The 27,481-nt window shown below is 39.2% G+C and overlaps 1 protein-coding gene across 2 annotated transcripts in view; it reads left to right on the top strand.

Moving 5' to 3' along the window:
* The window catches only part of pde4d (phosphodiesterase 4D, cAMP-specific), a 162,147-nt gene that overhangs the window by 16,943 nt on the left and 117,723 nt on the right, over positions 1-27,481 (top strand). Inside the window, exon 1 of one of the 2 annotated variants that reach the window (XM_030737268.1) lies at positions 17,208-17,289. The exons of the other annotated variant lie outside the window; for it this stretch is intronic. The gene's annotated coding sequence lies outside the window, so the exon portion shown is untranslated. Of the gene's footprint in view, positions 1-17,207; positions 17,290-27,481 lie in introns of those variants that run through there. 2 annotated transcript variants of the gene reach the window in all.

The raw sequence follows: 27,481 nt of genomic DNA on the forward strand, positions 1-27,481 counted from the left end.
TTGAAGGAAAAGTGAAATTGCACAGTGAGTGTTTATTTTCCTTTACCAAAGCAAATGATTAAAAATTAGCAGGAACAACTGGGAAAATTAATGTTTAAGGCACACATCCATTATGGTAATAAACTACTGATAGACACATCCTGCTTAAGGCAAAAATTATTCTAGTGTCAAAACTAGAAAATGTTCAGACCCTTGTGTGTGGCTTCATGAAGACATTATTACTTCATAAAGCTAAGGAGATTTGCTGAAATGGTGAACATCAAACACAGACAGAGCTGCAACAGTGTATGTGAAGTGGAGGAGACTAGTCATCTAATTTTTACCAGCAGGAACGGGCTTTTGTTATTCACAGCCCTCCCTTGGCTCACTTACCTTCGCTGGTCATCTGCTTGGCTAATAAAATGCTTGAAAACCATTTTTGAAGGACAGCCTTGTAAAGGGTTACAAGCCAAAGCCACTCCAGACTGCTGGCTTGATGCTGGGTGATTCCCTGAGCTCTTGGCTGGCTGTGCTGTGCTGATCATGTTACACATAACAGGGTAATAAAGAGTGTTGCTGGGCTAGCAACTGCTCCAGTCTAGGGTATGCTGATGGCTTTTAGACAGACTGTGCAGAATTTTCAGTTATTCATTTTTTCTGTCAGGATATAGTTGAGAAAAGCTGAAAATGCATTTTCATCAAACACTATTTCAAGTTGTGGTGATCGGATTCTCTGTGGTGGTAGCGTGGTGCTTGTTATGACTGAGTTTGATAGCAGCCTTGTTCAGACTTCTACTGTACATTGCGTCCTTTCGGTGGCATCTTGTTGAAGTAGACAACACTGGTGGCAAAAAAAAAAAAAAATCAATTTTATTTTTTATTTCTTTATGCTGAAAATGTAAATGTGATCTCACATAATGCATTTGTGAAGCTGAGTTTAGACTCACCACTGCTGCCCCCTGCACTGGCATACGGGTCACTTTTGGTGTTGCGGTTGGTTGTGAACCTCTGTTTTGCATGTGGTAGCTCACATGGCTCATATGCAAAACTGACAGGTTGGAGGCACAGATCTGTAAACAGGTCTGTCTCTGGGGGGGGCATCTGTGTCATCTTTAGGGATTTGCTTGTACTCGCACTGCACTGCTACATTAGCGCTCATCAAATTTCCGCACAGTGAAGGACAATATATAAATTTTGGAAACTTTAACAGCAATTTTGAAACCAATAATGAGCATACGGATTTCCAGATGGCACAAAACTCATGGAGGGAAATCGTTTTGCAGAAAACTCTGGAACAAACCACAACTGTGATTTAACGATGTACACCGACACCTGTCATTAGAAGATGACTCCAGGAAGTGAGATGTGCCTGAAGTTCAAGTGAAAGGGATACAGGACTATGTTGATGTCAAAGTTTGCATGTGCAATGACCAGTGCATCAAGCTTGCTGCCAGCTTTAAGTTGCGACGGATAGTGACATGTTAGTTACCATCTGCTTGAGGAAATGGATTTTAACTAAGCAATCTGGCAGGGGCACACCTGGCATGGGCACGCTCACAAATGCTGCTGCTTTATGGACATTGCATCATGATGATGTACAGTTACTCTCCTGTTTTCATCTTCATCTTTCCTCTTTTTGTGTCTCTCTTGCTCCACACATGCTGTGTATATGTATATATTGATTTCCCCTTCTTCTTTCAGCATCTTTTTCCTGACTGATTTGCCTCTGAGCACCACATGTCTCCTGTCGCATCTGTCAACTTTCATCTGAACGCCATGTGTAAACTAACTTGCAATTGTCATGAAATATGAAAGTCACCCTGCAGTGGCTCTTCACCATCTTAACAGCCAACTTCCACTAGCTCTACTTTAATCTTAACAAGGGCTAGACAAATCAGCCACATTTTCTTTTTAATAACTTGGGCACTTCTACATTTGCATTATGGGAACCACTGTGGGTCGATTCTCCAATAAGACGTCTTCCATTTTTCTTTTGAACCAAATTGGTTTCATCATCAAAAAGCAATTCGAGGTATTTTTATATATTTTATTTGATACTCTGAGTGGGAGGCAGGAAATGAGAGGCAAAATAGAACGGGAGAAGTACGGAATAACTTGTATAAATGTAACTGACTGGCCTTGAACTGTTTTTTTTTTTTTTCCCAATTTATTTTTATTGTTTGGTTTTACAGGGACAGTGCGCAATTAAAAGTAGTTGCACCAGAGACCAGAGTTAGCTTGCTGCTAATTTACATCTTGGTCAGGTAGGGGGAAAATGGCCGCAGAATAACTACAATACATAAACAGCACAGTAAATAAAAATCTGTCAGTGTATGTTCATGAATCAAATCCATATGATAAATACAAAAGATGCATGGCAAACAGAGGTGATAATACTAATTTTAGATAGTGATTGAGGCTTGTTTTAAACATAGAAGGCTTGTCTAATGTTTGTTCCACATCTGCGCTTTAATGTGAACTGAGAAAACCGATTGAGTTTGGATTTTATTAAAACTGCGGCATCCACTCGCCTCTGGTATGTTTTCTAGTCTTACTACTGTTTCATGTCATTATCATGAATGATCATCAGGCATGCATCAGTGTAAATTAAGACATTATTATATGGTTCTGGATTTTGCCCTAAGCCCTGAGCCGCATCATCATCTCGGTGTTGGACCATAAATAACAGGAAGAAATTCATTGGCCACTTAGACTCCATTAGGCACACCTTGCTAGGGTTGGCTTCCTTTTGCCTTCAGAGCTGCTTTAATTCTTTGCAGCATAGATTAAACAAGGTGCTGGAAACATTCCTCAGATACTTTGGTCCATGTTGACATGATAGAATCAGAGTTGCTGCAGATTTGTTGGCTGCACTTACATGATGTGAATCTCCCATTCCACCACATCTCAAAGGTGCACTATAGGATTAAGATCTGGTGACTGTGGAGGCCATTTGAGTACAGCAAACTCGTCATGTTCAAGAAACCAGTTTGAGATAATTTGAGCTTTGTGACATGATGCATTATCCTGCTGGAAGCAGCCATAAGCTGATGGGTTCACTGTGGTCATAAAACAATGGACATGGTCAGCTTAGACTGCGGTGTTTAAATAAAGCTTGATCGTGTCTACATTCTAAATGCATTGAGTTGATGCCATGTCATTGGTTGATTAGATATTGTGTTAATAACAGTTGAACAGGTGTACCTAACAGAGCATCCAGTGAGTGTATATTGCACTGTTTCTGCTATATGATAATATGGCATTATTTTCTGACATGTCACCCATAAAAGTCAGTTCACAACTACTCGCACAGGTCACTGATGTTTGCAGGCTGTATGTATGCCCCCCATTGACCGCTATATAGGCAAGCTCCTATATTTTCCCAGACATGTAGAACATGTAATGAGCTGAACGTGACAAACTCGTGCTATTGATTAGATGTTGAGTAGTTAAAATTAGATTGACATCTTGCATTTATAGATTTTAACACAAGCATCTCATTAAGATCAGAGCCACAGGATAGAGAAAGGGGTGCCTGCATCCCTATAATCCAGCACATAAGCCATACACAGTACAGCTTATGTGGTAGTCATAAAGTAAATGAATTAAATTTGTAACTGGGGGAACAAATGTTTGAAGCTGAATGTGGTGATGCAGCATCAACAGCCAACTGACTGCCAAGGCTGGCTAACAGTTGTGCTGCAGGTTTTATGGTGGTGATTCTGACAGCCCTGAAGAAACAGAAGGTCATCTGCTATTTGCATTTTTGTTTCCTTGAGACAGAGGGTAAAAAAAAAAAAACAGAAAAAAGAAGCAGCCCATTTGAGTAGCATGCATAATTCATGGTTCATCAGTAGTGGCAGTGATAGTGGTAGTCTTCTGGGAAAGGAATGCAACCACTGGTTTGAAAACCATAAATAAATAAATAAGTTTAAAATAGCTTTTTTTTTTTCACTTTGTAAGTGAAATGCTGTGCTGTGTAATCTAGCTAGATTATCGCATGTTCTAGCAAATCTGAGGAACAGAGCATAAAGAACATAATGCTGACAGTGGATGGTGCTTCATTAAGTTTCTGTGGCCACTTGAATATATATTGTAATTCAGTACGACTGTGACATACTGTCTGTGATTGATACTGGCTTTTAGCCTGTAACGTGTTTCTACTTAAAACTGTAAAGGTTTTTTGTACAGTTTAAGATGTGGCTCATGAATTGGATTTGAATTCATGCCACTTGGAGGATTTGACTGGTTAATGAATGGCCCGGGACAACATCCTTATTAACGGGAGATGGATTTCATAGAAGTCTGTGGGGAAGGATGGAAATGCTGGCCTTGACCACTCCTATTACAGAGCCATTAGTGGATCTCTTCACATTTTGTACAATCTCTGCACTTACATCATCAGAGACAAAATGTGACCCACTAGGATTATTCAGGTTTGCTGTGTGTGTGTGTGTGTGTGTGTGTGTGTGTGTGTGTGTGCCTTTACGAGTTAGCTGAAAATATCTTTACAAAATCTGTCTTTGCAGATTTAAAATAAAAGGACACCATTGTTGTAACTGAGTTGTAAACCTTAACTGTTAATGAGGTATAATGTTACTAAATGCACTGGATAGTGGCTGCAAAAAAGTGATTTTTGATCTTTAAAGTCTTCAGTGCAGGCATAAAATACCATTTAATAAATCCCCATTTTTGACATTAAAAACGGCTAAGGACGTTCTGCTGGAAAACCTTCTGGGAACTCCCCGAATCACTGCACACCCCCCACCACCACCCCATGAAAAAAATCTGTTTGAATACCCTGAGGTTGGTTGACATGGCGTGTGAGCACCCCAGTTCCCAGTCCAGGCAAGCATCCGTCAGATACGCTGGAATAATCCTGATCCATCCATTTGTAACCTCCTTGACATCAGTCTCGTCCATGCTTTTTGAAGTCTAACTCCAAAGATAGGTATTTTGTCATATCAAAACATGTCAGTGTCACTCCCGCAGAAGGTGGCTAAAAACCACAAAAGGGCTTTAGCTTTCACCTTTCACGGACTTGACACTTGACAGCATGCGTCAGCCGCTGTTACAGATGTGCCAAAAACTAGGCCCCATCTGTCAAACTTGAGAGGATGTTAGTATTAAGAATATCAATGAAAAATTTTTGAAAACTAGCGTAGCCTGCAATTCACATGACACATAATATTGACATTGAAGTCCAATTGTGCATTAAATATCATATGAAATTGATCTGTCCTATTTAAGGCGAATTATAATCTTGCTTGTATTTTTCCTGAATGCATTCACAGAAGGTCACCTTGCCCATTTGGGAAATAGTCACCATGGCTACATTAGTTAGAGGGGTGCGCTGATTTCATTAGAGATGAGATCTCATGAGGATGCTTGGAGGACAGTGAGCACAGTGCTAGAAAGAGGAGTATGGGTAAATTATCTGTTGGAGAGCAGGCGAAGATGGGGAAGTTTTTGTCCAAAGCAGCAAAGATTTTGTGGCTCTGATCTACTCAACCTATGGTGTGTGTGTGTGTGTGTGTGTGTGTGTGTTTTTTTTTTTTAACTTTAAGACTTGGAAAGGCAGCAGTCTTTAGGGTTTAGCATTTCTGGGTCTGGTCTGCAACTAAATTATTATTTTTTTTCCTATGCACCCATACCCTCTGCCAACAGAGTTTTAATTAAGTTTCTCAGGTTATCATTTTCTCCAACAGCAGGAACACAGGAACATGAGTCAGAGCTGTTCAAGCCAAAAATGAAATCTAAAAAGGTACCCTGCAGAGACATAAAACACTGATAAAGCTGTGGAGCGATGTTTTTACCAGCGAATCCCCACTTTGTTTTTACTGTGTAAGTGCTCAAGGGCAGACGCACATGCACATTTGTGAGCTTGCAAAACACTCTGGCCTTGCGTTTCATGTTATTCCACTTTGCAGCATTGGTGCCTGCGATGTACAAAGAAGCATTAGTGAAAGCAAGGAATCTTAAAATTGAAGTTTCTTCTTTAATGAAGAAGATGAAATCTGGGTCTTGAAACACAAGATTGGTCCTGGGAATAAAAAAAGAAAAATAAAATTCTTAATGTGGTTGTGGTTTTTTGTAATGAAGATTTTTTTTCCTGGTATGAAGGGAAGACTTGAAAAACAAAACACATTAATCTGTGTCTCCTGCGCTTAACTCCATTTGTCACACACACAGAAGCAAAACAGAGCAGGGGAGAAGAGAAAAACTGCTGAGCTGAAACCAAACAATTTTAGCCTTTAATGTAACAACATTATTAAACTGCTAGTAATTTGTTGCTGTTGATAGATGGACTTCATTACAGATCACCAGTTCTGATTGCACTGTTTCCCAAGGTTTGTTGTATAAGGGTTTCCTGAATCTGTGTTTTTAAGTTTGATTGGTATGGCGCTGTTCCAAGGCAAAAATTTATTTTTCAACGGCAACAGCTACTTTTTTGATCAAGATACAGAGGGAAAGGAAGGAAGAAAATCCCTAAAGGTCTGGGAGAAAAATAAAGTGCATGATCTCAGAATTATTTCCTTGGTTAAGAAAAACAAATCCACAACATCTAGTCCAAGTCAAGAGCACTCTCGAGTAGGTAGATGTGTCATTGTCCAAGTCTACAATAAGAGACCTTCATGAATAGTGTTACAAAGTGCAAACCACTGGTTACACTCAAGAACATGAATGCTAGATTGAACTTTGTGAGAAAACAGATAAAATCAAGATTAACTTGTAACAGAATGATCGGAAGAAAAAAGAATGTAGGAGGAACATACATCATCTATCAGATGTGATTAGAGGTAGTGTTATGGGCATGTATGGGCAGGATGATTTCTGAAGTGTATAGGGCTATGCTCTCTGCTCAGATACTGCTAACTGGACTGCGCATCACAGTGCAAATGGATAATGACCCAAAGCATATAGCAAAAGCAACCCAAGAGTTTCTCAATGCAGAGAAATGGGGTATTCTTCAGTGGCCAAGTCAGTCAATTGATGTCAAACCAGCAGAGCATGCTTTTCAGTTAGTGAAGACAAAACTGAATGCAGAGAAGACTCTCAAACAAGCAGCATCTCCAGGGAGCAAACGCAGCATTTCATGATGTCCAGGGGTTCTAGACTTGAGGCAATTACAGAAACTGTGTAATTGTCCAAATACTTTTAGCCTTGTATATTTAAAAACTTATAGACTTGGCTAACTTAAAAACCTGATGTCTTGAGGATCAGTTTGCCACACAGTGGTTTTCATGCAAGGATGGAAACACCGATCAGCTGAGGGAGGGAATACTGGACAAATAACAAATAGACTCCCTGTTATTTCTGCCATACTTCTTTGTTCTGCCATGTATGGATGTGATAAGGACTGGTTAGGGAAGTAGTCAGTCACAGCAGTTTTTTTTTTTTCTTTTTTCAAAATGCAGCAGCATTAAAATAGTGATGTGTCTGCAGGGCATCTCAGGGAACTGGATGACTATGGCCTGCTTCCTTCCTTTCCCTCTGGAATTCCCTACATGCCTGTATGCATCTTTGTCATTTAGCACAAGATGACTCAAGGATTAACTGTAATGTGTCAGATATATTTCAGGGGCTGCAGGGTTTTGGAAATATATATATATAAAAAAGGAAAGCTAGAAATGCTTAATTTATCTGGACAGTTTGAGACAAAACAATTTTCTTCACTGTTCATTTGACTAAATATGATGCCTAAATGAATTTGAATATACATTTTTTTAGTTTTGTGACCAACAATATTCATAAATTTATATGTACAGGTATTAGGCACCAATACGCTCACTTATAACCATAATGTGGTGTGTAGTAGTGTATTTATTTTGCTGAGATGCATTTACTCTTTTTCATCTTATTTTGCAGTCTTCAGGAAGTTTCTGGGCTGCAGTTTTTCGTCACAGGCCAAAACCCTAGCGTAGGGAATGGGGGTTTTATAAAACATTAACAACCAGAATTCATCACTCCTGGTCTCTTGTTCACACACAGGATAAAGTGTGTGTTTCAGCTGCATTCACACAAATTCTGGCATGCAGCAGTTTCCCGCAAGGTTGTGTGAATGTGCAAGTTTGTTTATTCGCACTTCAGAATGTAACTGCTGAAAAACAATTGGAAGACGTTCACGCTAATGAAGCTCACTCATCATTCACTCTTCAGCTAATTCACCATTGTGAGCCTTCTAAATGGTGCATTTCTAGTCTTGCCAACCACTCAGTATGCTTTGGACTCCAGACCAAATTCACCATAGTTTGGAACATATCCCAGCTGATGGTAGGCGAAAGCTGCAGTACACCTTGGACAGCTTGCAAGTCCATCACAGTGCAAACAGAGATAGACAACAACACACACACACACACACACACACACACACACACACACACACACACACATATTACAGCCCATTCATAATCATCAGTTAACCTAACATGCATGTCTTTGGAGTGTGGGAGGAAGCCAGAGTACCTGGAGAGAATCCAGGCAAACACAGGGACAATCTAGAAACATCTTGTTTTAAAGTGACAGTGCTAAACATGCCACTACCATGCCTCTCATTTGCTGCATTGTATAACTTTAAATGTGGAGTGGAATTCGACCTTAAAGCACCTTTACGATTTTTCATCCCCGAGCATTTAAACACTCACACAGCAAGCTTCTGCTTGAGGTTATGGAGTTGAGTTGACAGTCTTCAGCCACACTATTCTCATACAGTGGGTGTGCTGTAACAGACTGAAATGTCACCTATTTTTCTTCTCTTGTCATGCTCCATTTGTCTTTTATCCGTACTATCAAGACTCACAATAGCTACAAATGGGTGACGTGAACGTTAAAGAAGAGGCGGTGTAAAGAGAGATCAAATCATTTTTATGCCCATCACATCGTTAAAAATCCAGTGTATTATGTGTAAATCAATGATAGTATATTTTACAGAATGTTTTAATGGATTTCAAAGCTTCAGACAGCTTTGCCGTATCTACAGTCAAATAAATGCTTGAGTTCTGCACTTGCAGGTTGTGCACTTCAGTGCGGCTTTAAATCTGTGAGCAGCACAGTTTTCAAATAATACATAGAAAGTGTGTGCCATAATGAGTGAGGTATATCCTCTAGCATATTTCCCCTGAGTCAATATTTAATAAGACTGTAGGTCTGAGCATTATATTGAATAAGTGTTTGCCATCATCAGATGGGATTCTCTGATGATATAAAAACTGCAAACTCAACCATACTTCTGCACTAAAGAAGCTTCCACCAGACCAGCTTCCAAGGGAGTGCTGACTTTCTGGCCTACTCTCCCAGGTGAAAGTGCTTTGCTTTACTCATTGTGTCACCACATATTAGTTTTTTATTGAATTTTCAGCCTTTATGCTGCATCTCTGAAGAGACCTATGGAAGTCTCTTGTCATAGATTAGTTTCCCTGAAGAGGAGCAAGAGTCTAAACCTGGTGGGATTACAATATGCTAAAAGGTTATTAAACAGGACCTCATATTTCCTTCCTTTCACTCGAGATAAATTTAAGCAGTAATATAAAAAAATAAGACCTCTGAAGTACAGACTGTGCAGTGGGATATAAAGCACACCCTTCTTGACTTATTTTATTGTGGAGGATATGTCCAACTTTTTTCTTTGTGGAGAAATAAGATCTATTTTTACTGCACCTTTGGTCCAGCTATGGCAGTGACTGATTCAGCTGGCTCATGTTTAATGTGCATTACAATTTTTTTTTAAACCTAACTTTTGTTTTTCCGCAGATAAATAGTTGAATATATCATGATCCAAATCCCATACTGAAGTGGGAGAAAAATCATGTGTGTGCTATTTCTGGTTGGGGTTTAAATGGACTTGAACTTGAATGTGCAGACAGTTTGATGACAGAGATTTACTGAGCTCAGTAAAAAGGGTGATGGAGTATTGCTACTTTAATAAGCACATTTTGTCCGTCCTTTGATGATTTCTCTTGTGTTTGGTGGTGAGTTACATACCAAAACTTATTGCAAGCTAACACAGACTTTTGTCTGGAAGAGCACTGTTAGAAGTTGTCTAAATCCAAAAGCCAGCATTGACAACTTTCAGGCACATGTGGTTGCATGTCTGAACAGTAGCAAATGCTCACAATCTCATACGGCAGAACTATATAAAATTAAGAAGGTCAGATATTGATTTAATAAATGTGTTGTTTCATGCTGGCAAAATGAAAGAACCACGGGAGGGGGTGTCTGGCTTCTATAATTGGAAACTGCCTTTTCAGTGGTGTTGCTGCCAGAGGGAAGTTGACTGGCTGGGCGGAGCATAACACTGCTATTGGTAAAACTCTGGTTTCTTTATACAAAAACCACCTTGAATTGCACATTTTAATGTGTGACTTGGTAACTTATTTATGGCTTCTGACAGAAAAGACATGTCCATGATCTTTTCTATGATAAAGTACTCTATATTGACAAAAGAATTTGCTCATCTGCCTTTACACACACATGAACTTGAGTGACATCCCATTCCTAATCCATAGGATTTAATATGATGTCAGCCCACTCTTTGCAGCTATAACAGCTCTTAACTATAACTCAACTCTTCTGGGAAGGTTTTCCAGAAGTTTAGGAGTGTCTTAATAGGAATTTGTGATTATTCTTCCAGAAGTGCATTAGTGAGGTCAGACACTGATGTTGGATGAGAAGGCCTGGCTCAGAGTCTTTGCTGTAATTCATTCCAAAGCTGTTCTATTGGGTTAAGGTCAGGGCTCTGCGCAGGCCAGTCAAGTTCTTCCACACCAAACTTGCTCATCCATGTCTTTATGGAACAGGAACTGTTCTCACAAAGTTGGGAGCATAAAATTGTCCAAAATTTCTTGGTATGCTAAAGCATTAAGAGTTCCTTTCACTGGAATTAAGGGGTTGAGCCCAACTCCTGAAAAACAACCCCACACCATAATCACACCTCCACCAAACTTTACACTTGGCACAATGCAGTCAGACAAGTACCGTTCTCCAGGCAACCAGCAAACCTAGACTCATCCATCAGATTGCCAGATGGAGAAGTTTGATTTGTCACTCCAGAGAACATGTCTCCACTGCTCTTGAGTCCAGTGGCGGCGTGCTTTACACCACTGCATTTGACACTTTGCAGTACGCTTGGTGATGTAAGGCTTGGATGCAGCTGCTTGGCCATGGAAACCATGAAGCTCTCTACGCACTGTTCTTGAGCTAATCTGAAGGCCACATGAAGTTTGGAGGTCTGTAGCGATTGACTCTGCAGAAAGTTGGTAACCTCTGCGCGTTATACGCCTCAGCATCTGCTGACCCCAATCTGTCATTTGGCCTACCATTTTGTGACCTAGTTGCTGCCGTTCCCAATCACTTCCACTTAAAATTTAGTGGCGAGGAAATTTCATGACTGGACTTATTGCACAGGTGGCATCCTATCATGGGTACCACAAAAGTCTCTGAATATTTGAAATTTCAAACACTAGAGTACAAAAAGACCCAAATTCAGATATATTAACAAGGGATTCAAAACTTAGAGACAGCAAAAAAATCCTCGAACAATCACACTGTTAAAAGCATCTTTAATGGCCACTGTGGTGCATATGTTCCCATCTGAAAGCTGGGACAAACTGAAGAACATCCTAGAGATTGGAGGAGGCGAAATGCACCAATATTGAGGCAGATTAATTATTAAGAGGCATATTCAGTCATAATATTCAAATCTGGAATTTGCCATCCATTTTGAGGATTAAACAGAGGAACAGTGGTTGAGTGGGTGAGAATGAGATCATACTTATTGTTTTTTAGATTAAATATGAGCATAATTTCCCTTGTGAACGACTTGAATTTCTAGAAATATGAACAAAGCCCAGATTACATTATAGAAGTTAATTAAAAACAATGTCTGTAAAACAAACAACATTTATAGAATTTTTCTTAGAAGTTGATGTTGATTAAACATTTTCCTGTATATTTGAACATTGTGTTCAGTTGAGTGAGACACCCGGTCTTTGGCTCACCCACCATCAATTACTGCCTGTGGTTATCTGCAGTTAGTGGAAATGGCATTTGTAGTTACATTTGAGTCTGGAATCACTGGTAAAATTCATCCAGATTGTGGTGACTCAGGGGACATCCACATGTATTGTGGTAAACGTAGCTTTTCTGTTCCTTTTGGCCTTTTGTCTACATGTAAACGCTGTTTTTGGATCACTGGAAACAGAGCTTTGAGAAACTCCTGCCAGAGTGAAGATTTTCTTTTTCTGCATTTACACGTCTCCAAGGAAAACTGAGATTTTGTCTCTCAACATCAAAGGTGTGCACCTTTATTTCCTTTTTTAACGTCAGACTGTGCGCTGTGTTATTGTTTGTGGGCTTTTGATTGGGCAACATTGGGTTATATTGCCACCTGTTGCTTTGGCGTACTCTTGACAATGCCTGGGACCATTTTTTGTGTTTTCATGTGGATGGAACCAACCCAAAACAAACTCTGAACAAGAAGTTGTGCCGGGCAAAACAAACCCAGCCCCTGGCAGCGTTTTTTGTACAACTATTTACAGAACAATCAGGTGTCACACAAATTATAAGATACCACACAAATTATTTGTGCCACTCCAAAAGACAGTTCCCGTCACATTGGCACATCCGTCAACTACAGGAGGCCAGTTTTTATATATATATATATATATATATATATATATATATATATATATATATATATATATATATACTCCTGCCATTGACCCAATTATGGTAAAAAAAAAAAAAAATTTCTCATGTGGTCTGGGGGTCACTGGCCATCTTTTGTGCAAGTTTGGTATCACTCAGACTGGTATCTTTGCTGTAATTTTGTTAACAAACATGTATGTCTAGTCTTAGTTTCAAGGTCCCAAGACTAAAAATCTGAAAACTTTAGGATAAACAATTAGACTCTGTTATTTTGGAGAGATGCAAAAATAAATTCCCTCATTACAATTAAAATGTCACAAAAGGCTTCAGGCACTTTATTCAGCCATAGTGCCTTTTGAAATGAACTTAATATGCTAATGTTGTTTGTTTATAAGTTGAATAGCTTATTAAATGCATTTGGTAGTCTAATTGCAGTTTACAGTTGCATGCTTTAACATTCCACTGCTCTCTCAACGCGGTGGTTTATGAACTGTTTGTGTTACCTGTTTTTTTTCTCTTTATGCGTGACATTTATGTTTTTTAAAGTTTCTAAGTGGTCTCTGTGGGGGTCAACCTGTCGCTGCCATCTAGCTGGAGTAGTTGAAGTGTTACGAGGTCCCCTCCTCTCCAGATGTCTGTTACCTGATAAGTGCTGCGCTAATGAGAGCGCTACCAAAATTAACAGCCTTTCAGCATCGTTCTGCAGCTGAATGACAAAACCACCAAGGACCTGTTCTGTCCTGCAAACTAGTAAGACATATGGACTGAGCAGTATTGGAATATGGTGCTGTGTTTACGCTGCTCTAAGTGGCCTTCAAATAGATGATGCAGGAAACTCGGGCTCATGTGCCTAAATTTTTAAACCTTGTGCAGTGGAGCACAATTGTTGACCATTTCCTTGGTATCAGAAATGGTCAGACAAATCGTTGGTGTGCAGTTCAGCTGTGGACAGTTGAGCATTACACGGCACTACTGTAATGCTGTATAAATTTGTTTACAGTAAATACGCAGATGCAATCAGATAAGTTCCTGATTTAATTGTGGGCCCACAAAAACAGGCATGTGGACTCGCGCACAGCTTTTTCCTTTGTTGGTGACCTCAGCTGTCTGTCATTGCTTTGTTACAGACTGATTATGTTGTAAGCGGGATGGATTCCTTGGGGACTGTAGTTATATATTAAAACTCCTCTGGGGATATAGTTGTTAAATGTCATCAAAAAGCAGCTGTGAAACTAAAAGCTCGTTGGGTTCTCTGAAAGCCTGTGGTCTGCTAACAAACACAGCAGTGCAATTAGTCTCTCTGTTTCCTTCAGCCATTATTGGAAAAAGAAATGCATTAAAATGAGCAGTTCAATTATATGCATCCCAGTGATACACATTACGCAATTGCGTTCAAGTAATTTCATAATGTTCCAAGAAATAAAGTTTAAATGACAAAGGATTTTAAGAATGCAAACCACTGAAGACATGGACCCAACTCTTTTAATCAAGTCTCAGTCTCCCTTTGGTTCATGAATACTGTAAAAGGCAAAAACGTAATTAACATGAATACTTAATATGTTTTGAGTTATCCTGCATACATTCAGATCCACTCAAAAGCATGGATGAAAACAGAATTGTGCTGGAGGACAATTACTGTATTCACTGTATTCACACTTTATAGCGTTACTGTACCTTGTGGTTGCTCTTTTTGTTCAGAGTCGGTGACATTCTTAAGTGTTTAATGTTAAAAAAGCTTTGTAGTGTTTGTCCTTGGCGAGATGGCTGAAAGGTGAAAATGTGCATCTATTCACAAAGAGGATATTGCATAGAGGCAGCTTGCAGTGTTGAGGTCAGCTGAGGTCATTCTGCAGAGGTAATGTGGTGCTTTGCTTATTGATGATGCATATCAATGCAGTGCATGATGTAATAGTGTTTTAGTTGACCAACACGGATCAATCGAGGCCATTGATTGTGTTTGAGTCTCTTGAGCACTTAAGTCTCTCAGTCGCTGATGAACACATAAATGTACAGAGTTTCACACCGGTGGCATTTGTGGGACAATCTGACATATTAATGTAAAGGAAATGATGTGCATTGCACTAGACATGTTTCATATTATTATTAGATATTAGTGTATTTCTGATGAGAAGAAGAAAAACAGTGTGCTGCTGTGTGAAGCTCACATCATGAGCAGATGGTCAAGAACAGACAGGAGTCATGTCCCTGGGCAAAATTAAAATGCATTATCATGAACAGGAAAATTTAAATGTTGACTTTTTGTTGACACTGTCATTGAGATGTTGACCCATAATTATTTATTATTCATACTGCAGTTACTTGTTAAATATGAAATTAATTAACACACAAAGCCCATGATGTGCATTAGAAAGAGAAAAATGAGCATCTGGCAAATTCTATATTAAATTTAACAAACTACTCAATCCAGTTTTGAACAGATACCATATTTTGGCCAGATGTTAAATGAGCAGTTATTTTCAGCTGCCAATGAATGAACAAATGGCAGCACCCTGCAGGCACACCCACAGGGCGTTGTCATCCAGTTGAACCTGTCTGGTTGTTAAGTGACGCTGCATCAACTCGATTTCTGTGTCCAGGGGTCCACTGATTAAGGCTGCCGTCTTTTTAATCGTGTTTTAATGATTTGTGTCTTGTTTTATGTAATCGAAACAAGCCCCCCCCCCCAAAATTAGTGGTCATTCTCAGGCTCTTCAGCTTTTTATAAAAGACACGCTTTTATGTGCAGCGTGTCTTTAAGTTTTTTGAAAACTTGCACTGTACACTGCAGCCTATAGGCTTACGGTGTCCAGGACATCAAATATTTGAACAGAAACCAATCCCTTTTGAGGTGACTAAGAGTTCAGTGTAGACATTAAGCTTAGGATCAGGACTTTTTCATAGTGAGTAATCCAAACCAGGCAGCAACATATTAATGACTGACCTCATGTTGTGGATGGGTCATCTCCGATGTTCTCTTGGCTGAAGTCTGGTCTGTTTTCAGTGTCGTCTTCCTTCTGTATGATGGCGTTTATCGGGGACCCTCAACATGAACTTTGATTTAAAACATTTTAACCCTCATCCTACATCTTCACTGTACCAATGTGTTTATATTAGCCTCACCATAGCTCTGTAGCTAGCCACCAGGTAGCACATCATTATTTGTCGACTGGTCCACAAAGCCTCCAAACATCACTGCTTTTTAGTGTTCCATCTTTGCTTGTGTCAAAGATTATAGCATTATGTGTTTTTTTCAGTCAGAATGTGGTATTAGCTGGCTAATTTCCTGCTAAATTCCAAACCATGTAAATCTTTGCTAGTGTATGCCTAGCTGTTAAACTTTATGAGAGAACAGCTACGCTGATCATTTTATTAGAGCTGAAAGAATTTGAACCATTTTTAACTCAGTGTTTGTTTGTTTGTTTGTTTTTTGTTTTTTTGGAGACTTGTATTAGTATTTTGACCTGGAAATGGCTAATGATGTCAGACTTAGCAAGCGACTTAAAATGTGGACATGGACATGGCATGTTTGGAGACAGTGAGAGAGGAGGAGAGGTGGGAGTGCGGAAGTGAGAGTAGGGACTTTAAAGTAGGAACTATGACTGGTAAAGACTGATATGATAGCTGACATTAATGTCATTTATCATGATAATAATAACTAGAGACAAAGCCTTTCTATTACTTTCCTCAGCTTCCTGACTCTAATATCCAGGACCAACTTTTTTTTTTAATGTTTGTTTTTTTGATTAGTCGGCATGTCTGTGTGAACACGTCACCATTTCAGAAAGCATATTTTGAAATTCCTGCCATAGGGTATGCTTTACTTTCTTCATATAAGCCTGTCAAAGCATTTAGCCGATGACTGGAAGGTTCCACTGCTGGTTTTCAAAATATCATTGAGGGGCTGAGCAAAAAGATAAGAAGTTTTAAAAATGTCTTTTTTCCACTTTATCTATTTATCTTAAAAAAACAAAACAGCTCAACAACAACAACAACAACAAAACTTTTGTTCTGCACAGCTGGAGATGTGGTTTTTTCATTAAAAAAAAAAAAAAAGGCGACGTGAAAGTAAAAGAGGCACTGAAAGAAAAAAAAAAAAAGGAGTTTAAGCTCTGTGAGTCTGACTGCGGCTTGAAGCAAGTAAAATTTGATATGTTTCACACTGTACTGTGCAAGTCTTCATACACCTGTACAAATTTTGCTGTGATAGTGTTACAGAGGTAGTATGTCCATAGGTGCCTCTTGCGTATAGCTATATCTCTGGCTACTATTTCAACAATGCTAAACACTCTACAGCAGTGATAGGCAAGTACCGCAATCTGTTTGTCATCATTGCAACCAGTTGTTTACTGTCTGAAGCCCTGCAGAAGTAAAGTACAGTGAAGACAGTGATATTCTTATTAAAATGTAGTTTATCATAGGATGAATATATCCAGTGCATCATGTGTCCAGGGCCCTCATTAATGACAGCCTGCAAAGTTGAGTATGGTAATGGAGAAAGAAGGTTAAGTGTGTTTGTGTGTATGTTCTGGGCAGCTTTCCTCTTGGTAACAGAAGTTGGGCCAGCAAACCAGACAGCCAGGCGGCCATGTAACCAATTCCCGTGCCAGAAGACAACAGAGACAGACGACAATTGTCCAGCCAAAATAGAGCATGACCGATATATTGGTAAACCAGTATCATTTTTATTTTATCACATAGTTTGTCCACTGATGCACACTCTGACTCCACTGTTGTGTAGCGTTGATGCACAATCATGCACAGTCAAGGGGTGTTTTACATTAAGGTGCTAAATAGTTTGCACCAAAAATCTCATCACAATTTTTGTTCCTTATAGAAGTCGGTGTCAGCATCTGTCCCAAAACTCTAGGATCCATACGACTCAAAACCAAGCAAGCAGCTCCTCAGGTTATTCGCCATCTGCCAGGCGTATTGGTACTCAGGCAGTCACCTATACATTTCTCACTCTTTCAGTGTATAACAAAATAAACATTTCATAGTGTTTCTCCTAGGTGCATTTGAACATCACAAATGAGGGGCCATTATTGTGCTCTTTTCCTCTGCTCAGCTACCGTGTCCATGTCCTTACCTATTATTTTTTTTATTTATTTTTTTTTTCCAGTGCCACACATATAGGTGCGGCTGCTTTAATGCATCTGTTTCTGTTCTTGTTTGTATTGTTTTTGATGTGTGAGCGTGACCGGGGGCACGGCTCACGGTCTGGCTGAGAGATTGAACAAATATATTTGTTTGATTTCCAGACACGTCAACACCACAATGAAATGGTAGACCCCTTGTCTTTTCCTAACACATAAGATGCTTTCTGAATAAATGTTTTCATAGTTTTGTTTTGTTTTTTTTAAACTGTTGCATGAAACACACCCTCTTTTTGTGTCTGTACTGCAGAGACTGCAGGATGAATGTAGTTCTTAGAGATCTGATTTTTGGATCTTTTTAGCCCCTACTGCAGGGTGGTTACTTTCCCAGCACAAGAGCAACCTTTGACTGACTTAATGATGGTGATTTGTCCAAACAGAAGTGTGTACCTTGAATGGTTGAACAAATGAATGCAGATGATGCTGAGTCTCTAAGGAAAGCTGGTCAGTGATCTAAAGAGGAAATCAGAGATGTTCAAGTTTTTTTTTTTTTTTAATGTGAGACAAATTTCAGCCAATAATTATTGCAGATGCACATGTTGAAATATGGTAATTGCCAGGCTGGAGCTTTTCCGTATTCTGAAAATCAAGAAGCACTTTGTATTTTCATTTGATCTGTGTAAATTTGATTTGCTGCTGTGAATGTAATCACCCTAGGCTAAAAGGAATGAAATTATGAAAGAATCAGTCCGAAACAACATTAATATATGTCTGGGAGATCTCCGCACAGCATATTCACAAACGCAGCTAAGAGCAAGTCATGAATAAGTTAAGACCCTGCCAAACCTTGCATACTGTACATGAATGTGCTAATAGGCTATACATTACAGAGGCCCAGTGAGAGATGCAGGTGTTATTTGAAGTTAAAAGAGACAAAAGTGGGGTAGTCTTAAGTGGCTCATCTGTAACAAGCACACGTAATAAGCAGGACATATTTGAGCGGGTCCACTGTTTCTCTAATGAGTGTGAACTCTCGACTTCCCCATAATCTCCAACTTTCTTCGTCATTTTTTTTTTTTTTTTTTTTTTGTCATTTTATTTTTCATTTTATCACGTGAAATTGACTAATTTTAACTTTTACTTAATGTGATTTTGTTGCACATAAAATATAAGTACGAAAGACCAATTTGGAAAAAAAAGCTTAAAAAGAAACCAGTTCTCACCAGTCGGTGCTGTTTTTAGATGATATTGAGTTGATCGGTCTTTTTTCTTTTTTTGAATGAAATATTCTGTGATTTTTGAGGACAACTTGTCACATTGTCTTTGTATTTTTTATGTCTGGATAACCACTTAAAAGTCTCTATAGAGAGAGAACTTTCATGTAGTTGGTAGACGACATTAATAGGCTTCCTAGTTTGACAAGGGAGTCTCAGTGCCACGGGAGGCATATGTGTAGCAAAGACCCCCTGCATGCTTCACAAGTGCCTTTGCAGCAAGATGATTAAAGCCTAACTGACGGTAGGTAACCCAATAACCAACAGGTTATTTTTTGAAAGGTAGGAAAGTTTTATCATTTTGAGAAACACACTCACTTGCTTAATTACCTAATGTTGGATGAGAAGATTGATACCACTCGCTTCTAAATGTGAGGTTACTGAGCTTATCAACAGGACTGGAAGCAGGGGAAAGCAGCAAGTCTGTCCAAACACAATCTGCCTATTTGTGAGGCTTGTTGTCACTGTGAGGTTGCTAGGCAACTCTCGGAGACTCCAGGAAGTCACTGTTCCTGGTCAAAAAATAGTGTCACAAACTGGCTCAAACAAAAGTGACACGTAGGGAGTCCACGCAAGAGATCAAATTGGCTCAAGTAAAATCTAATAGAAAAATAAACTAAGGTGAATCAAATGATGGAGGGTGGAAGCCAGCAAAATCAGCAGTTCAAGTAGTAAATGACGTGTGTGAATTGCAAATATCAAAGTTGATAACAGGTGGACAGGAGAGACACACAGGGAATGCCTTTAAAAGCTGCAAAGCCCAGGAGAGCCTGCGTAAAGCCTGGCTTATGGTTGTTGGTGTCCATATGCACAGAGAGAAAAATAAGTTCAAATAACGCAGGTATGTAGATTCACATGTGTGCAGTCCTCCAAATCATAAACTCTGTAAAGATGGTCTCAACTCCCAGCAAGAAAACTGATCCAAGCATCTACATTTAGACATCAACTTATGAGTCTTATCTAAAATATAACACCCTGCAAGACACATAAAAAGATGTAATTTTTACCAATCCACTGTGAAAAACATCTGCTGCTATCTGTAGTTCACATCTGAAGTAAAGATACAAGAGTGCAGCATGTATGAACAGTAAATATTCTGTGGTTGTAGGATGTCTCATGCTGATGCAGGCGAAAAGATGGCACATGCATGGAATCACTGAACATGATTTGCCTAAAGAGACCACAGAGGAGTGAAGAGGGACAACAGCAGAGAGGACAAAGAGCCCATCCCCTCACCCCACTCTTCCTCCTCCTCCTCCATCAGGCTTAGACAGGGTCATACTGACCATGTCCGCTGGGGCCAGAAGAATGACAGAGCACATGTTGAGAGGGGAAGGAGGATGGAGGAAAGAGGAGAGGAACAGTGGGAGGTAGAGTGGATGATGCTGCTCTCTGAGGCTCAGTGGAGTCAAAGGCTAGAACAGATATTGTAATGCTCTGTGATAAAGCAGAGAGCAGGACAGCTGCGTCTCGAAAAGTAACATGATGATGTGCGGATAACAGACAGAAAGCTATCACTGCAGCAAGCATGTGTGTTCAGAATTAGATTAAAACCCCTATCCTGACTCTTATGATCTTATATTTAAAAAATCCAGAACAGAGTATGCTTGATGAGTTGATGATCACTCGTTACATATGTTATTATATTTCTGCCGTGGGAGAAATCTGATGATCTAAAGTGGGTGGAAGAAAACCGGTTTTCTTCCAGGCATCCCAGCCAGCCAATTCATTTTATGGATTATTCTCCCTTGACAGCAGGCACAACACACACTATTAGCTACCACGTGACCCCCCACACATGGCCTCTTTCATCTTTCTTGCAGGCACAAACACAAAAAATAAAGGCTAAAAATAATAATGCGCACAGACAGTTGTTCTGTTTGTTAAAAAACCAACAAATTTCCATGACGGTGTGATTAAACAGTTGGTGTCAGTAGTCTAATAGGGAATGAACTTTACTCTTATGTACTCTTTTCTACTTTCTAATAAGCATGCTCAGTGTCACATTAGAGCGGCCATGGTGAAGGATGTCTTATTTTCTAAAATGCATCAGGAAGAGAGACAGGACAGAGGGACTATAATCAGGTGTTTTCACAGCTGGAATATGCAAACCGTGGTGGGTGGAGGGATCTCGAAAGAACTAGTCCTTTGTATTCATTAGGTGATGCACAGTTATGTCACGGTGATCAAACTTACTGTCCTAACAAAAAGGTATCATATCTTGTCACGTTGCATAACATTGTGAATTTAATTAAAAGTGGCTTTGAATAATAAAAAAAGTGTAATGAACACTGTTACATCTGAGATCATAAAATACACCAGTAATTGGGCTATAACAAAGCAATTTATCTTGCAGCTGTGTTAAACATCAAAAATGACAGCTCTGAGACAAGGATGTCTCATTTTTCTAAGTGCTTGCTGCCTCAACTCCTCCTTCCTCATATATTTTCCTCGCCCCCCCCTCAGTCGCATCTCTGGTGGGAAGGACTAAAACGCGAGGAGAGGAATAGAGGATGGTTTCCCAAATTGCACATCATAGATCCATCGCCTTTCATTTTAGTCCCTCCCACCAGAGATGCTATCGGAGTCGAGGCATCATGCACTTAATGAAATGAGACATCATGCCTCTGAGCTGTCATTTTAAAGCACTGACAATTAAATATGATGTTTTCCACAGTTGCATCATAAATTGTTTTGTTGTAGCCCAACTGCTGCTGTAGTTTTACCATCTCAGGTGCAACAGTGCTCATAACATGCTTTATTTTTAGGGCTTTTTAAAATTATTATTATTAAAGTCACAACATGGCACCATGTGATATACTTTTTTTTTTTCTTTCTTTTTTTACTCTCACACACAGAAACAGTGAAGGGCAGAAAAGTTTGATCATCTTAAATTACTGAAACAACATATGAATGAAAAGGATGAGTTGTTTAAAGAGTCCTCCACCCACCACGGTTTGTAAATTCTAGTTGTGTGACATGCATTTCATATACTCTGAGTATAGAAACACTTACACAAAGGGCTGCAACCGGGACTGTTCTCTGTCCTTCAGGTGCATTTTAGGAACTGAGATATCCTTAAACATGGCATACTGAGAGGCAGGCAGGAGGACAGAGGAGATGAGTGGAAAGGTGGTATGCCTTTCATTTTCTTCGAGGAAACTGGTGGGTGTCGCTGATCTGGTTAGTGATGCAGCAAACCTGAGCAGGTTGGGCTCAGCAGATTATTGAGGTTTTGTAGTCATGTGACTACTAACTATGTGATGCTAATTTAGCTGCCATTTGGACATGTGACAATCTTGGTGATGCTGTAGGGTCAAGTGAATAAGATCCAAGTCACATAGGCCTAGAGATGGGTCTGCGACCTTCTGACAACCACCGGATGCTAGTGAAAAATGTGTATTCCTCGACTGTTTGAGTGGTTGCTGAAAGTTGATGGCAGACTTAGTGAAACTGATTGCTGAACCCTGAGTCGCACAGGCCTAAAGACCGGTCAGCTGTGCCCTGGCAACCACTGGTTGCTAGACAAAAATGTAAATTCCATGGCAATAACCTTTGTGCGATTGCTTTGGTCACTAGCTGATTGCCAAGGTTGCCTGTAGCACACACTCAGAAATTCCATACATACTGCCTTGCTGACAGTCACACATTATTGCTTTGTTTCTTTATTATATTTAGCCAACAGCTAACATTATGAACCAACACACACCACGTGCTTACTGCAATGCCAACGTGCCGCCTTTCTCCAGGTATAAGAAAAACAAATTGTCATTTCCTCTCTAGACGTACCTTTAAACTTGCATTTAACAAGCCAGGATGTCTTCAGTCATAAATCAAGAGCTGGAACCCTGTTAAAAATGTTCATGATGAGCCAGAAAATTAATTTCTTCACACTGGGCCTCATTTGGCAAGAGGAACAGTTTCCTTTTTGTGCAACCTGGCATTTAATGTCTTTATTTTAGTAACTTAGATAATGAAATTTTCTCAATTGAAGCTAATCTGAATTGAATGATGACTATTCTGACACGTGTATTTTTATAATAAATGTCACTGTTTTAATATCTTATGTCCAAATGTATTCACAAAGTCACATTAATACTAAATCAGGTTACTCCATATGAGCTGCCTGTGGTTGAAGTAAGAAATTTCTTTATCTTTCTTGAGCTATATAGTATAAAGTCACAAATGATGCATGCATTTGTGACATGAGCTTGATGTTTACCAGTCTCAGTTAATCTCAACTGGAGGGAGGACATTTTTTTTCTTTTTCTTTTTAAGACATTAAGAAATTAGACATTAGAAAACAAATTCAGAAACCAGGGTGTTTTCTAAATCCCCCGAAGCCTTTTAGATGGCTTCATATTTATTACTACTTAATGTAGCATCTATAGAATTAATTATGAACTTCAACTAAACAAGTTTAGAACTTAAACATTTAACCACTGGCACAATATTCTCACAATATTCTCACTCTCGTGTTCTCATGTAGACATCCAATCAAGTGTAAAACTACAAAAGGTTAAATCCTACTTTAACATCCCAGAGTTAAACCACCCTTTGACTTTGTAATGCTTTGTGCTTTCCCATGGAGGGTCATCCGAGGCATGTTGCTCCTCTTTTGCCTACATCTGCAAATCTCCGTACAGGGAGGCAGCCCTGCTCTGTTTGCTGAGCTGAACACCAGACTTTAAGACTTGGAGTCAATAAATATCTGAAAATGACTCAGCTCTGTAATGCTTTTTACAGCATCATGGACTGCAGGTTGTAACTTGTGAATGATGCAGTGGATCATGGTCAGGTGTGGCTGCAGCATCAGTTGCAAAACTAAAAATCCATATGTATAATTTTCTTCAGATACTCCCATGGCTGGTGTGCAACTTAGGAACTGGGGGAGGGCGTCAAAGGCAGCCCTGGGACATAAATGCATTTTCATCAAGATGCCACTTTTGTGGTTAATTCAGATTTAAAAATAATCTAGCAGAGGCAAGGATATGTAGACCAGAAGGGTGGGAAAGAAATCCACCAAAGTAGTAAACTTGTGTTAGTCTTCTTGACTGCCATCATTTTGTATTCTGTCATGGGATTCTCTGATGGGATCTTTGAAATTTAGTATTCCAGTTTGCCTCATTCTTATTTCCATCACTTAGTAGTTCATGCAGTCTCACTGTGCATCTTTGTTGTGCCAATGTGGCCGAGAAACTGCACGGAAGTGCTTTGCTTTGGCTGGTGTTAAAACATGTGCCACACTGCTACGTGGGTGTGTGAAACATTAATTTGTTGGTTTTAGATTCAAGATTTTCTCTCTGTAACCTTACTGGAGGACCGAGAGCTTCAAAGAAGCAGGTAGTTGAACTGGACAGTAAAAATATTTGAGGTTTGACCCTAAAAGTATATCAAAGAAAGGCAGTTTAGCTTGTAGCATACAGAGGTCTACTTTAAAGTCATGTGAAAAAGAGATTATGTCATTGAAAAATATGAAGTGTTTTGTATAGAAACATTAAAAGCATTTAAACCTTTATACAAATACCGTTGTGTGTTTTGTTTGCAAGTGCAAAAATTGATATTCAGATATTAATTGGTACTAAAAATTACTGTTGGGTTGGCACGCAGTCGCTCCCCTCAATAGCAGCTTTAGTAGCTAACTGAACAACTCTTTATGAGGAATTTTGAGAGGTCCTTAAAATCCCCTTTCAACAACATTAAACACTTATCCCAAAGGTTAACCTGACACACTTGAATATTAGCAATCACCTGATAGACACAAACCCAGCCTCAGGGGGTCACAAGCTAGTGGAAGCCTAGTGCCGGTCCCCAGCCTGGATTAAAGAGATGGTTGCATCAGGAAGAGCATCTGGTGTAAAATCTGTGCAAAATCAAACATGCAGACCCTGCCATTGTAGCGACCCCTTGGGAAATAAGGGCCACATTAGCTCTCTGTTAAGTTATCATTAAGGTAGCAGCTAGTGCCTATGGCTAATAATAAAATGATGACATTAATGGGGGAGCTTGGCAGCAAATGTTATCAGTCCTGCTCGTTTGTAATGTTAATAGATGGTGTTAATTTAACAGGATAACCTAATTATTTGCATCTAAAAAGTATTGTTTCTGTGGAAGATTGAAGCAAGAAAAGTCTACCGGCAGCTAGACAGAAAGTGCAGCACCCTACCTCACCACCCTTATCTGATCAGCAACTACTCCTCACCTCAGGCGACGTAAAAATATTTTTCTTTTTTCTTTCTTTTTTTTTTTTGTTTGCGCTACCTTAGACAGTCTTGAAATATTTGTCATATATGTACACCATACAATTATGTTGCTATATTTTTTACTACATCAGACAACTTAAGAATACCTTTGTCATTGATGCTATTGTTTGTATTGTTCTTATCTTTAGAAAAGAATGCCTCTTATTATTATTTTTTTTTTTTGTCTTTTTTTTTGCCCCCAAGGTATCAAAAATGGAACTGAGTATTGAATAGTTTCTTGGGTATCTGTATTGAGTTTGAAATTCTCGTATCGTGACAGCCCTACTGTATATCCTAAAATAAAGTTTGTTGATTAAATTGCTTTTATACTTTTTTATTGTTCCTATTTTCAAGGTCATATTCCATCCCTCCATCTATTTTCTTAGCCTGTTATCCAATTCAGGGTCATTGGAGGTGCTGGAGCATATCCCAGCTGACTTTGGGTGAGAGGCAGGGTACACAAGAAAATATTAATTTCTGTAGGTTTTTATAGACATCTTTCCCCAGAAATCCTTTCTGAAATTACTTTAGTGTAAAATCACAACAGAGAAACAGCCAGTATAGGACAATACTATGCTTCTTTTGTTGTTGTTATTAGAACGTGATATTTGTCATTCTAGCCTGCTTTTTGTGCTTGTGCGTGACTCTTTGGGTAAATGTCAGCTGAGTTTCAGTACTGTTCACTTATAGTTCATGTATCCACCAGCTGAAACTGCTCTGTGGATGTTCTCAATACTCACTAGCTGTCTAGCTTTGGAAATTGTGCTTATGGTAATGTAAACATTACTAAATGGAAGCAATCTGCAAAGTATTTAAAACTTATATTTGATTCAGCAGCATTTTTCCTTAAAAAAAAAAAATGTTGGGGCAACGGCAACAAAAAATTGGGGGAGCCCTGGTGGGACATCTCATGGCTTATGATGTTAATCTGTAACAAGAGTAAAAAGAACACTCCAGAGCGGCTGACTCTTTCAGACTTCTTTGTAACATTAGATAGAACTGAGTACTTAGAATAAGTTGACTGTGGTCTCTTTTTTTCAGAGCAACTTTCTGCTCTTATATTTATTCTGTTCACATTGAAGCGTCTCATCAAATTTGCTGTTTTGCTGTTCTTGGCAGCACTGCCCTTTTGCATATTGCATCGTGCGCTATTTGCATCAAGTCTGATAAAATGGAGCCATACTTTCCATCTCTTGGACTTATTTATTGCTACTATGTGACTCACGCTGTGGTCAAGCCTCACAATACAAGAACACACATGAACCGCATCTGTTCTGCATGGATCTGGCATGTGTTTGTAATATTGCATAATGTAATATAGCCTGCCACATAGTTATTGTCTTACTGATGACATTTGCTGCTGATGTATTTGAAGGTATCAAAGTTAAGTACCCAGTCCCTACTGATGATTTATTTTTGTCATGTAGGATCAGATAAAGGAATTGGTATTTTTAAATCAAGACATCAATGTGATCTAATTTGTCTTGCACAATAGCTTTGTTCAGGTGTTCCAGTTATAAACTGTATAAAACAGAAAAATGAAGCCATTGTCGAAGTGCCTTAAACCTGCTGAAGGACACCGAATGGTGATAGGTACAGTTGCAAAAAGTATTCTGGTCCTATAGAAGGCTATAGTAATAAATAAATAAACAAAGCAATCTTGTAAATATACTAAATAGGTCATAGGGTAACAACTTGTGATTGACAGGTCATTAGCCAATAAGGAAGCAGCTTGGTAGTCAGACTCGCCCCTCCTATGCCCAGCAATGGTGAAAACACCAATCTTGAGGCTTCAAAATGGGTCCAGTGGATGATGACGTGGTACCTACATCCACCTTTTATACTGTCTGTGGTCCCCGTAAGGTATGACAGCATAATGGATTGTCTGCATGTGCAATACCACAAATGTAAGCCTAAGTGGAGTTCAGCCATCATTGTTTTATGGGGTTTTTTTGTAGCTTTTCCAATGGGAGCTCTGCAAAGTCGGATAGCTTATGATGTCACCTGATGCAGTTTCTGCTTGAGGCTAGCCTTAGGCTAGCGGCTTAAGACTACATTAGCCATGTTTATCATAATCCACCTGAACGCCACATGCTGAACGCTGCATCATGGATAATGATGGTGTAATGATTTAAAACAAAGTGCAATAATATAATTAATGGCAGTAATACCGTTGACACCTTTCAGCCTTTTCTATGAGGTTACCATCATGGAGTATGTGTTAAAACACAACACAAAATTGTGCCCA

Source organism: Archocentrus centrarchus, chromosome 9 (genome assembly GCF_007364275.1).
Source record: "Archocentrus centrarchus isolate MPI-CPG fArcCen1 chromosome 9, fArcCen1, whole genome shotgun sequence".
NCBI lineage: Eukaryota > Metazoa > Chordata > Actinopteri > Cichliformes > Cichlidae > Archocentrus > Archocentrus centrarchus.